Below are 15,006 nucleotides of genomic sequence, written 5' to 3'. Positions count from 1 at the left end.
TTACACACGAACAACATTAAGCTACTGACCCAGAGAAGAACGGCTGCTGCTGCCATCATCATCCGTCATCACTTCTGCTACACTGGCAGGGCTAGGGGCCAGGACTCTCCTCTTCAGGTTTTTGGGGGATGTTTCTAACTCCGGGTCCGATAACAGGCACCACACCCACAGTAGATGTGCTCGGTGTGAGGTCTTGCGGCAAGCTATCAAATACGGTGCATTTCTCGGCTTTTAAAAAAACGCTATGCGTCGCCAGGTGTTTCATCAGATTCGAGGTGTTACCTCCTTTGCACAGTATCACCTTAAAGCACTTGTTGCAGGCTGCTGAGTTTGCATCTTTTGCTGTGAAGTAAAGCCAGACTTTTGACCGCTTCGCCTTGGGCATTTTTAATCTGTAGCTCTGAATTGAATCATTACAGACAGTATCGGAGGCCCAGATCTCAGCCTCAGCACTCACTGCGACCTGAGTGGAGCTGGAGCTACATGGTTCAGACACGTCCCCTATTTTCTTCTTCTGGGGGGCACAATTCACTCTTAGAGTTCAGAATATAGACTACATTGCCATTACTGTTCACTTGACCAGGTACACAAAACTCAATTGTGCTTGTTGAGTACATGAGGGAGAACTTCACTCTGAGATTGCTCTGAATTATTCTCCTCTGGTTTACACAATACCTCAATATTACACAATTCATAACTTGTATTAGAGTCACCGGATGAATGATCTAAGGAGCAGTCAACTTTATCATCAGGTACAGGCAGGGTGTCACTACTTAATTTACAAAGCTCATGACCAGAGGTTATATCAGTGTGTGACTATGTGCGTGAATAGGTGGATGACTGGATGTGTAAAGCGCTTTGGGGTCCTTAGGGACTAGTAAAAGCGCTATATAAATACAGGCCATTTACCATTTACCATATCTCCACCCTTTACACCAAACATGAGTTCTTGATCAACATTTTCATCATTTATTAAGTGAATAGAGGTTGTTGCCTCACCACTGGTCTGGAGAAAAACAGGCTTTAGTAAGGAGCTCCAGTACATGTAGAAATTGTTTTTATCTCTGGAGCGTCTACAGACCTTTCAAGACTCTCACATTCCTGAAACTCAGGAAGAATTTGAGGCAAAAGATTGTCACTAACCTCCGGCTGCTGTGTGGCGCTATGACGCTGCAGACGCCGCTTCTTTCTGAAAGTGGTAGAAGGGGGAACTGGTGCCGCTGGAGCGGGGGGTGACGTGGTGGGCTCCTCATCACCTGCCTACATTCTTGCCAAAAACGAGTCAGGTGAAGAAAAGTCTAAGCGAAGCGGTGAGGGTGAGCAGCCGGTCCGAGGAGCTGAGGAGGATGACTCCAGGCGGGCGGGAGGGGAGCCTCAGCGAGCCAACCTAGATCTCATGGCTGCAAGACAGGGGCGGAGTGCATTGTGCCGAGGCGGCGTCAGGAGTCTCTGGACCAGCGCTCGGGCACGAAGCTCCTCCTTCAGTGGTCCCAGCGAATCGAACGCCTCTACGAGGCGGGGAATTTGCCGGAGCCGAGGCTCCCTCAGAAAAACGACGTCCACAGTCGGCAATCCAGTGGAAACCACCCTTGGATTGCCGCACCCATGCGATCCATAATGCAGCGGACCCTCTTCAGCTCCTCCCCTACCTCCTCTGAAATGCCTGCTGGGTCCAACATGGTCGCGTGAGCATGGACGCGCTTGTTTTTTTTAAAAGGTTCCTTCATGTAATGATCTGCTAGAGGGTGTGGGGGGCCACTGCCCCATCCTCCAGGGCATGAAGCAGGTATGGAGGAGATCGAAACTCCAGACATCCAGAGGCCCCCAGAACACAAGAGACCAAGGAAGACCAACAGAGGGGCAGCCGCGCCACTATCCCCGAAAGAGCTGAGGAGAGTCCCAGATGAGGCGTCACTCAGCAGCCGCGGAGCAGAAGCCAGGGGGTTGCAGTGACGTGCCCGTGGGCTCCGCCGGCAGCCAGCTGTGCCTGAGTGACCGAGCCCTAGGCCGAGAGGCCGAGGGCACTCCACCTCCGAAGTGGCCCGAGCGAGCCCCAGGCTCCAGGCCCCGATAAGCAGCCGCCAAGGAGTGAGCCGGTGTGTACCTGGGCGCCCATCCCTAGACACAAAGAACCACCAACGCACCGATGTCTGAGGGCGTCTGCCACCGCCAGGGGAAGTGGTGGGGGGAGATAGGCCTCCAAACCTTGGAGGGCCTGAGATGTTCCCAGAGAGGTGGCGTCTGATACCCAACCTGACATATAGACACAGACATACAGGCACACACAGATACAAACATCCATTCCCACCCTCATGCTCTCATAAGCAATTACTCCACACTCAACCAACATGGAGACAGACATAAAGAGACGCTGTACACACAATCACACTCCCCAAGCGTACTCTAAGAACCGGGTCTAGGTACCCTTGCCCCTGGAGGAGGAAATTGCACCCAGACCCAGGTGGTGTTACCTTTTTCCCTGAGGTGGGGAGAAGCAGACCGCCCCGACTCCGCAGCGGCAGGGAGGCCCCACATACCAGACCCCAGTCAGACGGCCAACTCCTCCTCCTCCTGCCCCCCCCCGCTCCAACAGGCCGCAGAGAACGGGGGTGTGAGAAGACTCCAAACCTTCCTCCACCCGCTCATATGTAGTGTTGGTGTATGTTTGTTCTAAGGTGCATTTAAAACCCAGGAGGGCATGGAGCTACCTGCCAGAGAGCAGCAGGTAAGCGCATAGCCCCTCCTGCTAGCCCTCAATGTTTACGTGTAGTTAAAATTGAGAGGTGGTGATTTGGATTCCATATAGCGTGCCCACCCCCAAGATCCTATATGTATATGTAATGAGAGTGTGAGTAATGTGAATGTCTAAGTTGTGGGATAAAATTGAGGTAGAGGCAGCCAGAAGGGGACAGAGTGGGGGGGGGGGATGCCTCCTCTGCACCCTGGTGACACACCCCCACCCAAGGCCCTGCATGTGTGGGTGATTGTGGTGGAGCGGGAAGAGGGAGGCAGCTGGAGATGGGGAGGGAAAGAAGGGAGGGGCAAGTGACCCCTCCCTGGGGCCAGCTCCCCCGCTGACCCCAGTAGGCACCCCCATGCTCCACAACCCGCCAGGGAAAGGGGGCCCAGGCACATCCGGACCGGGGCCCAGTGCAGCAGCGCAGCCTGGCCCCACAGAGCCCGGGACAGTCCACCTGACCCCACCACAGAGAAAACTGTACCCACCCCATCATCCACTCATCTTCCAGACTACACAAGACAAAAGACGTCCAGGCTGAGATCTTCGTCCACCTCTCCTGTATCTCCCCCTCCTGCAGAGAGTTCCTGAAGAGAGGAGAGCTCCTGCGAGGTGTAACAACCTCCCCCACCAGTTGAAGAGCCCCCAAGGTGGCTCGATGCACCAGCGGCACCCTGCGCCAGAGCCGGGCCCCATACACCCACCCGCCCACAACCCCGGCAACACACCAACCAGGACCCAAGCCCCCGAGGCCCGGCTAGGGTCCCAGCCCAGAGACAGAGCGCCCCCAGAACCTCACGCCCGTCCCAGACCCACCCAGGGGCAGCCAGGCTACCAGGTCAGTAACCCACGTCCGTCAGCACAGACCCTCCTCTAGCTCCGCTGCACGCAGCCACGAGGAAAGCGTCACCTAAGAGCCAACAGAGCCCCCAATTGGCCATGACCGCTACCCCCGGTTGAGCCCCCCCGGAAGATGCTCCTGGGGAACCCCCCGACGCCCTAAGCCCGTCCCTACCCCCACACCAATTTATATGTTGTTATATGAGATTTGTTTGATTTGATAACTACCTGAGGCTGAGACCAACAATCGTGTACATTACTCACTTTGGTAATGTAAATATAATATGGCCAATATTAAAGTTATTATTATATTAATCATTATTAGTTATTACAGCAGTGAACTTGAACTCTGTGTCAGATACTGGGCAGTAAAGATTCAAGTTGCATTTATTTATATTTCCTATCACCTTAAATCTTCACTCAAATACATACTTTAGGTTTCTGCATAATAAATATGTTGCTGCCTTTCATAGTGTGTAACTTGAAGGCCCTGAGTACTTTCTCCCACACTGAAAACACTGGAATGATAAAATTATTTGAACATTACCTAATAAGACTGATTCAGGACAGACAGTTATTTTAAACTTTCCTAGCAGTCCTTCACAAACAGGGAACAGTCTGTCTATTCTCTCCATCTGTCAGCTGCTGCTGGCTCTTCCTCCTCCTCTTCCTCACACACTGCTGAGTTTGTCCTGGTGGATCATCAGGGGTGCAAAGCCTCACAGATGATGCAGCAGTGGGTCCCTCAGTCTGTCCTCACTCTGGATACTTGCAGTTGTCACACATGGAAATCAAATGTGTGATAAGCTGCAGGATTCAAACACAAGTGTAACTTATAAATACATGTTCATACTTTTATTCCACAATCAGGGAGAAAGAAACAGAGAGAGAGTGCAGGACAGGCAGACAGGTGACAGTCTCAGGTGTATACACTGCTACAAAACAGCACAAGAGAAGGAGTATTTAGTGTTTGTGTTATTACGAGTGCTAAACAAGAAGAGTTCCCAGATGGTACAGTGGACACATGTGTGACTCCTGTGATTAAAGCATCTTTCTTTCAGCTAAACGAGTGAACCGTCAGCTCGTTCAAACAAACGTTGAAGTCCATTTGGCTCGACACCACCGAGCAGAGGCAGCAATATTACATAGCTAACATTAACAGTGCAGTGGATCCTGCTTGTGCCGTGATATTCAGGACTGCAAACCGAGCAGCATCACTGACTTTCAGCTTGTTATGTTTGTGGATATATTACTGACTTTAATTATCCATAAAATCATCCCATTCTCTGTAAGATTAAGGTCAACTATATATATATTTAGAAGTAGAGGCTTTAAAACCAAGTTGACACTGAAAGTACAAACATCACTAATGTCACATAACTTTGCTGATATGTGGCCAACAGTAATGTTCTTCGTTATCTTCATTATCTAGTGATCAACACAACAAAAAAATCAACACATTGCTTCAGTAGCATTGTGTCGAGGCTTGATTCTTTAGGCCAGAGTCACGTGATCAGTGATATCTGCAGCTTCATTTAGAACGTAACTGATTCAGTGGTTTGTAAGGAAGTGAATCATTCACAGGATTTGTGGAGTGTTTTGATGCTGAAACATAGCAAACCACTGATCATTCTACTGAGAAATATGGAGCCAGCAAGGAATAGAGGGGGTTCTGTCGAGTGGGAGTATTTTGAGTTGATTTTGGTCAATCAGGTTTGCCAGCATTCAGTACTTGTTGTTTGTTTTTGTTTTGTGTGTTTTTATTTTATCTGAAGACGTGAAAAACTTAAAATGTCAAAAATCTGCTTTACATAATAGAAATAACATTACATAACTTTAAAAACACTTCAATTTGATCTAAATTTAATATTATAAAAAAATATGTATTTTTAAATAATCTTAAAATGTTATTCTACAAGATGTGCAGCAATTTAAATTGTTTATTCTTTTTTAGGTGATAGTTTGTGGCACCCCAGAAGACCGTATAGCTGCATCTCTACAGTTTCTGTGCAATCCAGCCTCTTCTGTTCCATGTGAGAGTATTTTCCAAAGTCCACTTTGGACAAAACTTGGGGACTGAGGCCCCAAGGGTTGCCAGCAACGCAGGCGGTGCTGAGTATATGATATATGGGCTGGGATGGATGCTGAATTAGGAACAGTCTCCTGTGAGGCCACAGTCTATAAACAAGCAGGCTGGGGAGGAAAGCAGTCTTTGTGAGGGGCCCTTGGTGAAACAGCACAATAGAGAGGCCGTTTCTCAATGTGCGTACTTGTGTGTACTTGCGTTCTCGTGGACTTGTGATACCTCATCCAGGGCTCTAGACTAACATTTTGCCACGGTTGCAGCGGTGTAACTTTAAAAAGTTAGGCACAAAAGTTAGGCGTACTCAAATTTTTCAACTGCATCGCTTAACACCGCAGTTTTACATGTGCACTTTTTTGTGGGGGAAATTGCAGTCCATACAGACAATATTCATTTCTGAATGATTAACTAACAATTTTGTACTTAAAGTGTTTTGGCACTCTTTGGCAATATTGTAGAAAATGTTAAACTTAACCATCATCTCGGCCTCTGATGACCTGTTTGCTGCTGCATGCTGCTGAAAGGCAGTGGGGAGAGAGGACACTTGGGCAGTGCATTTATCGCGGCATATAATGTGTTTTCTGGATACAGCGAGGGAGGATAAGAAAGATAGACGCAACAACATTGTCATCCCCTATGTAGCCGGTGTATCAGAGAAACTCAGGAGGGTTTTCTCCAAACATGACATCCCAGTGTACTTCAGACCCAGCAACACACTCAGACAGAAACTGGTTCACCCGAAAGACAAAACTCCTAAACACAAACTTAAAAATGTGGTGTATGCTGTACAGTGCAGCGAGGAATGCCCAGACCTCTACATCGGAGAGACCAAACAGTCACTTCACAAGCGCATGGCGCAACATAGAAGAGCCACCTCCACAGGACAAGACTCAGCAGTTCATCTGCATCTAAAGGACAAAGGTCACTCTTTCGAGGATGCCAACGTTCACATTTTGGACAGAGAGGACAAATGGTTTGAAAGAGGAGAGAAAGAAGGCATTTACATCCACTGTGAGCGACCATCTTTGAACGGAGGCGGTGGTTTACGACACCAACTGTCTGCCATCTATAATCCAGTTTTGAGATCCCTTCCCAGACGCCTTAACGCCCACTCACATCCTGGGCCATCTGACCTCAGGTAATCACATGATAGGGTGGGGCCAGGTTTCACAATGAGCTCACCCGAAACCCTGGCTGATTGGGACCCACACCCACTTTCACACCTTGGCTCATGTGATTAGGTAGAGGATCATCAGGGGGTCCTTTGTCCCTCTTTGGGGGGAAACTCCCACTGGGTTTAAATCTGGGACTCTCCACCATTGACCCTTAGAACTGAAGAAGCTTCTCGGATGAGAGGTGAAACGTCTTCAAGCAACTCAATGAAGTCCAGACGCTTTTCTTTCCAAGCTCCTTAGACCAGTGTGAGAAATGTTTCGTCAAAAATCATTCCTTACCTGGCTGATTGAGCATGCGTCAAGACATATTAAAATGGAAATAAAATTCATATTTAATTTAAATTAAAAAAAACAATTTCTAACCATATTTATATGTTCTATTTTTGCAGCTAAGACATTATATAGCATGAGCACATGCTTTTATCTGAATAAGATTGAGAAAGCAGAATTGGATAAGACTTTTGTCCAAAAAATCCCCTGTGAAGTGGCCATCATCCTGAAAAGTCTGAAATAAGTTCATCCAAAATTGTGCACTCTGTTTGCGTAGGGTAGCCCACCATCCTTCTATACGTTGGTTGGCCGTACTTCTTCCGTAAAGGAAACTTTTCTCACCTGCAAAACTGTCTGTGTGGTTTCTCCGTAAAAACATCTGCATTTGTTCGACACAACCATTTTCTGTACCTCGGTCAGCACGTAACCTCTCTGGACATCCATTGACACATGAAACTGTTTTCAGAAAATAACTTGCAATCAATTTAGGGTCATTGTTTGTGGTATAAGCCTCCATCCATAAAACATAGCGGCTAAAACCATCTATGCAGCCACTGATAGCAATACCATATGGTTTCAACTTTTCATATCCATCCATGTGCCAGAGTGCATTTGGCACAAAGCCCAAGTCTTTTACAAATTCTCTTCAGAGTTTGAACACTTATAATTTTCTGATGACTATGTGCTAAAATTGAAAGTATTTCTTTGTTACTGAAAGAAAGTCTGAAATACAGTCTTATTAAGTCATCCAAATCTGACATTTCAGCCACTGTTTCTCTCACTTTGAGAGTTGAACTTTTTGCAGAAGTCCTAGTTTTCTTTTTGACAGTGGTTGCTTGCATTTGTAGAAATTGAAGAGGGCAATTCGGTCTCCCTACAAGGGAATGTAGTTTGCCAAAGTTGCGTCATCCATCAGTGCTATGATGTCACAGTCAATCTGCACACAAGAAGAAAGAAAAGACAGTCATTTTCTGCAACATTTACACTGCAAAGCAATATTACGGTTAAGCCTCTTAGGTCACCGCTAATGCCAGTAGGAGAGTACTGACTGTAGTTATCAGAAAAGCTATCTATTTTATGCAGGGCGAAACACAAGAAAGAAGCAAACTAAGGCATAGCCTTTCAGTAAATAGTAAATCCTCTTCTGTATTTAAAAAAAGGCAGGACTTGATTGGTTATGATGTAGGTAGTACGTCTTCTAAGGATGTTCTACGACACTGTGGTGGCGTCTGCTGTCTTTTATGTTGTGGTCTGCTGGAGTGGTGGAATGGCAGAGAGGGACAGGGGGAAACTTAACAAACTGGTTGGGAGGGCCAGCTTTAGCGGTCTGCTAAAGTCCACTGAGCAGACTGGGGAGGAGAGGATGTTGTCTAATTTAACATCCACAATGGACAGCACCTCCACACCCTCTGCATGAGACTGTACGAGCACTGAGCAGCTTGATCAGCAGTAGACTTTTGTGTACACGCTTGTGTACATATTAGGGCTGCCACAAACGATTATTTTGATAGTCGACTACTCACCGATTATTTTTGCGATTAGTCGACTAATCAGATCATGCATCCATTGGACGTAAAATGTACAGCTTATTGCACCAGCATGCATCGGCTCTTATATAACTATCATTAGCTTACAGCTTTAAGTGTTTAAGGTGTGTGCTAACTAAAAATAAAGAAAAGATGATAGTTTATCAAATTTTAATGACATTTGCAGGAGTTTGATAAACTCAGCCGTCTGCTCCTTGCTATCTAAAATATAACAGGACACCGGAGTATATTCTCGAGCATCTCACACTTCTGATAATCAGTTGTCTGCTTGACGTTTATTCAGCTGTGTAAAAACTATAACTTTAATCTCAGCCAAACCGATTTACTCAGGAACAAATAAAATACTAAAAAAAGCCAAACAATATCATTTTTAAGTTATCTAAGTGACTTATATATCATGTTTAACCTGAATAGCGAAAGACGGCGGTGGGTTTGAAAACGATTTGCCGGGAGTCCGGTGTTCTCACCGGCTCTAGTGAGCCTTTAACCCCGGCTAGCTATCGAGCTGGTGGGTAACAGATGTCTCCGAAAACGTCGGAGCGCTTTTGAAAATATGTGATGTCTTGATAAACTGAGCAGATATTTGAGGTTTACACAGCTACATTCTCGCCTGAAAATATGTTAAATGTTTATTTTGTGACCCAGAAAGAATAATAAGAGTGATATTAAAACTAACTAGCTGCCGCCATTGTTGAAAACTGAGCAGGGCCGCGCTATGAATTCTGGGACACACCTTCTTCTTCTTCAGGTTTAACGGCAGCTGGCATCCTTGAACATGCAGTGCTGCCATCTTCTGTTTCAGTCTGTCATTACACTCTTAAATCCTACTACTTATTCCTGCGTCTTTTGGGATCTTACAAAGCTTCAGACGACGCTTCGACTATTAAATTAGTCGTTGACGATTTTAATAGTCGACGTAATCGTGACTAGTCGACTAATCGTGGCAGCCCTAGTACATATCTCTGTACATTTTTATCTGTACATATGAATGTTGCTTATGTATGTAGGACTATAACGCAGAGTCATAAATACACAGTCCATTTAGTCATTTAAGCAAAGGTATTACACATAGAACACAAAGTCACATTGAAAATCACTCTTTGGCACAATATCGGGATTATTTCGTTATTTATTTATTTTTGTGTTTATGCGAATATGCCTGATTTGCGACTTTCTGCATTTCTATTGGTTGTGCGAACAAACGTCACGTCACTCCGAGGTCAAAGTTCAACGCGGCAGCGCTCCTCAGCTAGCACTTTTTATTCTATTGTTCTATAAAAAAAAATCAAATATTAAGTTTATTTTTTACCGGTAGTGAACTGTAGTGTAGCCTACCATTTCTACACGTAGGCGTAGTGCACTGGGCAGCTCAGAGTATAAGATATGATTTCATTCTTGAGCTGACATACATTAAACAGTGCAGGAGAACGATGATGTCATTCAACATTATAAACAGTTAACAGTTTGCTCATTTCTACCGACAGTGTACCACTAACGTATACACAGTTACATGCACAACATCAGTTTGTGTTAGCTAACATGTTGTGAGGGGATCGTCAGTCGGCCACCGTCAGAACAACATCCGGGGCTGTGTATGAACGCCACCCATTTTTCTGAGTGAAATATCCGCATAAACATTCATTACAGTTTCTCTCCTCTGTTGTACTAAGTGTAACTTACTTGTACACATCAAATATATCAGTGATATTGGCAGGCAGCTAGCATCTGTAACACAGCTCCGCTTAACTGCCTTGAAAAACTATGACATAGTACAGGGGTCTGCAACCTTTAACACCCAAAGAGCCACTTGGACCCGGTTTCCACGCAAAAGAAAACACTGGGAGCCGCAAATACTTTTTGAAATCTAAAATGAAGATAACACTGTATATATTGTTTTTTTTTTTACCTTTATGCTTTGTATGAACAACTAAAGTAAGTAAGTAAAGTTTATTTTTTAAGCACTTTTCACAGACAGGCAGTCACAAAGCGCTGTACACAAATATTAAAATAAACAATACAATCAATAGACATTATACACAATGTAAAAGATCAAATGTAAATAGTGTAAAGAATATAAAATACGTAGATCAACAAAAGGCTTGTTTGAACAGAAAAGTTTTTAACTGCTTTTTAAAAGAATCCACAGAGCAACTAAGGTGTGTTCCTTATGAAATCCATGAAGTGCTACGGAGAAAATTACATTTTATTTATGCAATTAACGCATTTTGAACTCTTAACACTAGAAGTCCCAGGCTTTTCTAACCCTCTGTCAGCCAAGTGGAAGCTAACCTGGCTAGTTTGTTAGCATCAATTCATATGTAAATTGGGTCGTTACCTGAGAATTGTGGAGGGGAGTGGGGGAGTGTGAATGATTCCTGAGCCAACTGCCTCTTTGTTTGTGTGTGGGGAGGGGGAACTGCTAAAAGCTGTGAACTTCATTTTGTATTCGTCTTGATGCATTCTCAATCATCCAGGAAAATAAATCTCCAAAAGATTTACTGATAAAAACAGTACAAAAAAAACAAAACAAAACAAAATTTCTACAAAAACAACCATTTGTACACATATTTACAACTAGCAATAAAAAGTGAGTGAGTACATTTCAATCACTCACAATCCTGGCACTGCCATGGTATCTGTAGTCTGCATTTACCACATGTGTATCTGTAGCAGTGAACGCATCGCGCAGTGGCATGATTGTTCTTGCATTTGTGTTTGACCTGACACATGGCTCTTTTTCCAGGGCTTGGTGTGGAGGGTTGTGTCTGAAGCGACTGTTCTTTTCTTGCCGTCTTCCCAGCCATATGGGAGTTAGCCAACTATTTTGCAAGCTCCACCAGGAAGTCCACCCGTCTTTCCTGTGTCCCGGAGCATGCTTGATACAGCACATGTGCATTCAGTGCTGCCATGTCAATCATGTTATAGAACATGGCAACTGCCCAGATAGCAAGACGACATTGAATCTATGTTGATTTTTCATCCGAACCGTCGTATATGGTCGGGGTTGAAATGCCAATGTTGTAACAACATTGAAATACTGTGGTAAACCGACGGTCTTACTATAGAGACGTTGTAACGATGTTGATTCACCGTTGTTTTTTTGTCATTGATATTTGATCTATTTATAGTCGACCAGGTGACAACAACAACGTCGAGAAAACATCTATTTATAGTTGACGATCATTCGGCTCCGGTCACCATCAAAAACCATCGATTTGTAGTTGAGCATTAAATTGCATTGCAACTGATCGGGTATAAAGTACCAGAGAAAGTAGATTTATTGTTCATTTGTTATCAATGACTTGGTCTAGTTCACCAGCTTTAAAAAATCGTGTCTACGTGCAATTTATGTATAGTTGACCGGGAAATTAAAGCAGCGATCACTTGGACTATTCCGCAGCACCCCTCTCACATTGGTACATCCCCCCAGGTATTCATTGTCTTCTACAGTAGAGCGGGACATTTGATTTGCTCTCAGCGGAATTGACCGGAGAAGGCATCAGTTCATGCACTGCACTGGCCTGCACCACGATTAGTATAAGGTAAGAATGAATGATTTTTTTTTTCCTACTCGTTATTTCCATGTTTGCATTTGAATAACAGTAAAAAACTCGTTAATGTTGTACGAGTTTTTTTTTTTACTGTTATTTACGTTACTCCCAAAAATGTGGGAGCCCGAAATTGTGTCTACTTCTTACAATCCGGCAACAAATAAATTGCACTGCGAACAAAGTATATCAACAAAGAAAACATTTTCGTTTCATAATTTCTTCGTTATATTCCCTTACAAAGCTAGCTTTAACGCTTCGAGTTTCCTTGTTCTTGCCGTCGCCTCGGGGCTTGACCCAGACTTTCGCTCTGTAGTTGCTTAACATTCTAAATCTGTGATATATGATTGATAAACGTAAAGTTAACTGTATAAACGTGTTCAATGACTTTGTTACTTTTGATGATTGGAGAGCACTCGCTTCAATTCGCACACGAAAACTTTAGACTCAGTTTGAATGCCCACGTGACTGTACGTTGCACGCGTACATGACTTTCCGTTTGTGCCTTGAATAATGAATAAGGCTACATCCACACGTACCAGCGTATTTTTGAAACCGCTGATTTTTCTATGCGTTTGCACCTTTTGTCCACACGTAATGTATGTCTGGCCGTACATTGTGTTTGTATTTCCAGGCACATTTCACGAAGCAGAACGCAGTCTCAGAGATATCCACGTGAACGCTGTGATACGTCTGACCTTCAGTCCGAAGAAGAAACACAGACCAGTCTTAAAAGAAAGCACAAGTAAAACCTTTTTATTCCCAAACATATCTTTGATTGTTAAGAATTTATGATCTTGTCTTTTATACATATCTGTGATGCTTGCATACTGCAATATCACCACATAATATAGTCCAAAAGGTGGAAGTTTGTAAACTTTTTAAAAATGCAAAGCCGTGTACACTTGTGCACTTCAAAAATTCATTGTATACTGTACCTTCTTGCACGTCTCTGTTTCCTCTGTGTGTTGTTAGAAATCAAACTAACTTTAGGAAACAATATGCCAAAAGCATATTTACAATTACTTAAGACCGTTTTTAATTTCTTTTCTTTAGACCAAATCCCCTGTACACATATATGGACTCAGAGGATGAGCAGCCTACAAAAAAACGGTTTCCCCAGGCCCCTCGAGTGAAAATACCAGGTAATAAAATACTGTCTAGTGTCTGTGTACATATCTGTGTCTGACACGAGGAAACTTTTTTGACAAGTTGTCTGTATTCTTAAATACTTAAAAAATTATCTTTTTCTAAACAGCCCTCATCACTCCGCAGTCTGCCCCCCAGCCCACTGATAGCAACCATCATAATGCCCCACCCAGCTTCCGGCACCTTTCGCCACTCCGGCACAAACCGACACAGCTTTGCGATCTCGCCAGCATGCAGAGTCTGATGTCTTCCCTATAGATGGTATGCTTTCAAAAAAGCTTTAAAGCTGCATCACAATGTCATTGTACTCTTATCTAAAAAAAACCCCAATTTATACTCCTGAATGTCATCTTGTTGTGATTTTTTTTTTTTTCTGTAGATTCCAGAGACTCTGTGAGGCCACTATTACAAGGCAAGTTTGAAAATCTTGGAATTTCACAGTTTACATGGTATAACAAATATATGTGACAGGCAAAAACTAGTAAACACTTTTAGCAGTTACAAGAACTAACAAATGAATATCCAACAAAAGGGAATAGAAATACATTGTACTGCCAATACTTTGGTTTATTCTTTGTATGACTTGAAAATCAGGCTTTAGGGAAAACTAAATGACATGTTTCTATCATCAATTACATGAAGTAAACACACAAGCACTTGCATACACATTTAAGACATGAGACATGCTAATTCCATCTCTTAAAATGTGTCTATAGGTGAGACGCTTTGCGTTGATTGGTGCTGCTGGACCACACTGGAGGTGCGAGTCCGCCGTGTAATGGTTTATGCCATTACAAAGGAGCTGGCCTCTGTACTCAACTGGGCAGGGAAAAAAACCAAGGACCAGACAAAGCAAAAAAGGGCATTTAAAGAGACAGCGCTGTGCAGATGCGTATTTGGTAAGTTTTAACATTTATTGTAGTTTTATGAGCCTAAAGTGAACAATAAAGGGATCAATTGATGTGCTGGGTGCGTTTCACATTTCCTATGTCTGGTTTTTGCTATATTACTTTGTCTTTCTTAATAAGACTTTCATGTCCGGTTAATCTGGAGATTGAGTCTTTGGTCTTCGGCTTGTTTTGTCCTCGGGTTGTACACTTTGTACAGCCCGAGGACCCCATGTTTTCTTTCTCTTTTTCTTTTTTTTAAAGGATACACGGCACACCATGCTAAGACATATCACATTTTCAGCTTATAGCTCTTTGGGAATCAAATGCGGCAGTTTGCTGATTTCCGCCTGGTGACTTTCATGTTTATCAGCCTAGGAGTTTACATACTTTCTCCCTGCTGAAGACAATTAACAAGAGCTTATTCATGTACTCTAATTCCCTTTTTTTGTCTTTGTTTTTTTGTGTGTGTGTCTATTTTTGTCCTAGATGGCCTGGTGCAGCAGGTAGGGGCGAACTCTATGTCTGAGTTGGTCTTTGCTCAAGCAGTCCAGAAATGGCTCAGATATGCTCCAGATCGTACGGGTGGCGCGCAGGACGCACATCATCCATCCCCATCCCGGAGTAAATAATAAAAAGTGACGTGAAACATAGAAATGTAAATAGGAAACTTTGTCTTTTAATAAAGTATTTTGCAAATGATACATGTCTATTGACCTTTTTTGTTTTTTTTTTCAATAAAAAGCAACTGCGCGAAAGAGGTGGAAAAT

Source organism: Oreochromis niloticus, linkage group LG13 (genome assembly GCF_001858045.2).
Source record: "Oreochromis niloticus isolate F11D_XX linkage group LG13, O_niloticus_UMD_NMBU, whole genome shotgun sequence".
Classification (NCBI taxonomy): Eukaryota; Metazoa; Chordata; class Actinopteri; order Cichliformes; family Cichlidae; genus Oreochromis; species Oreochromis niloticus.
This window is presented reverse-complemented; position numbering follows the sequence as displayed.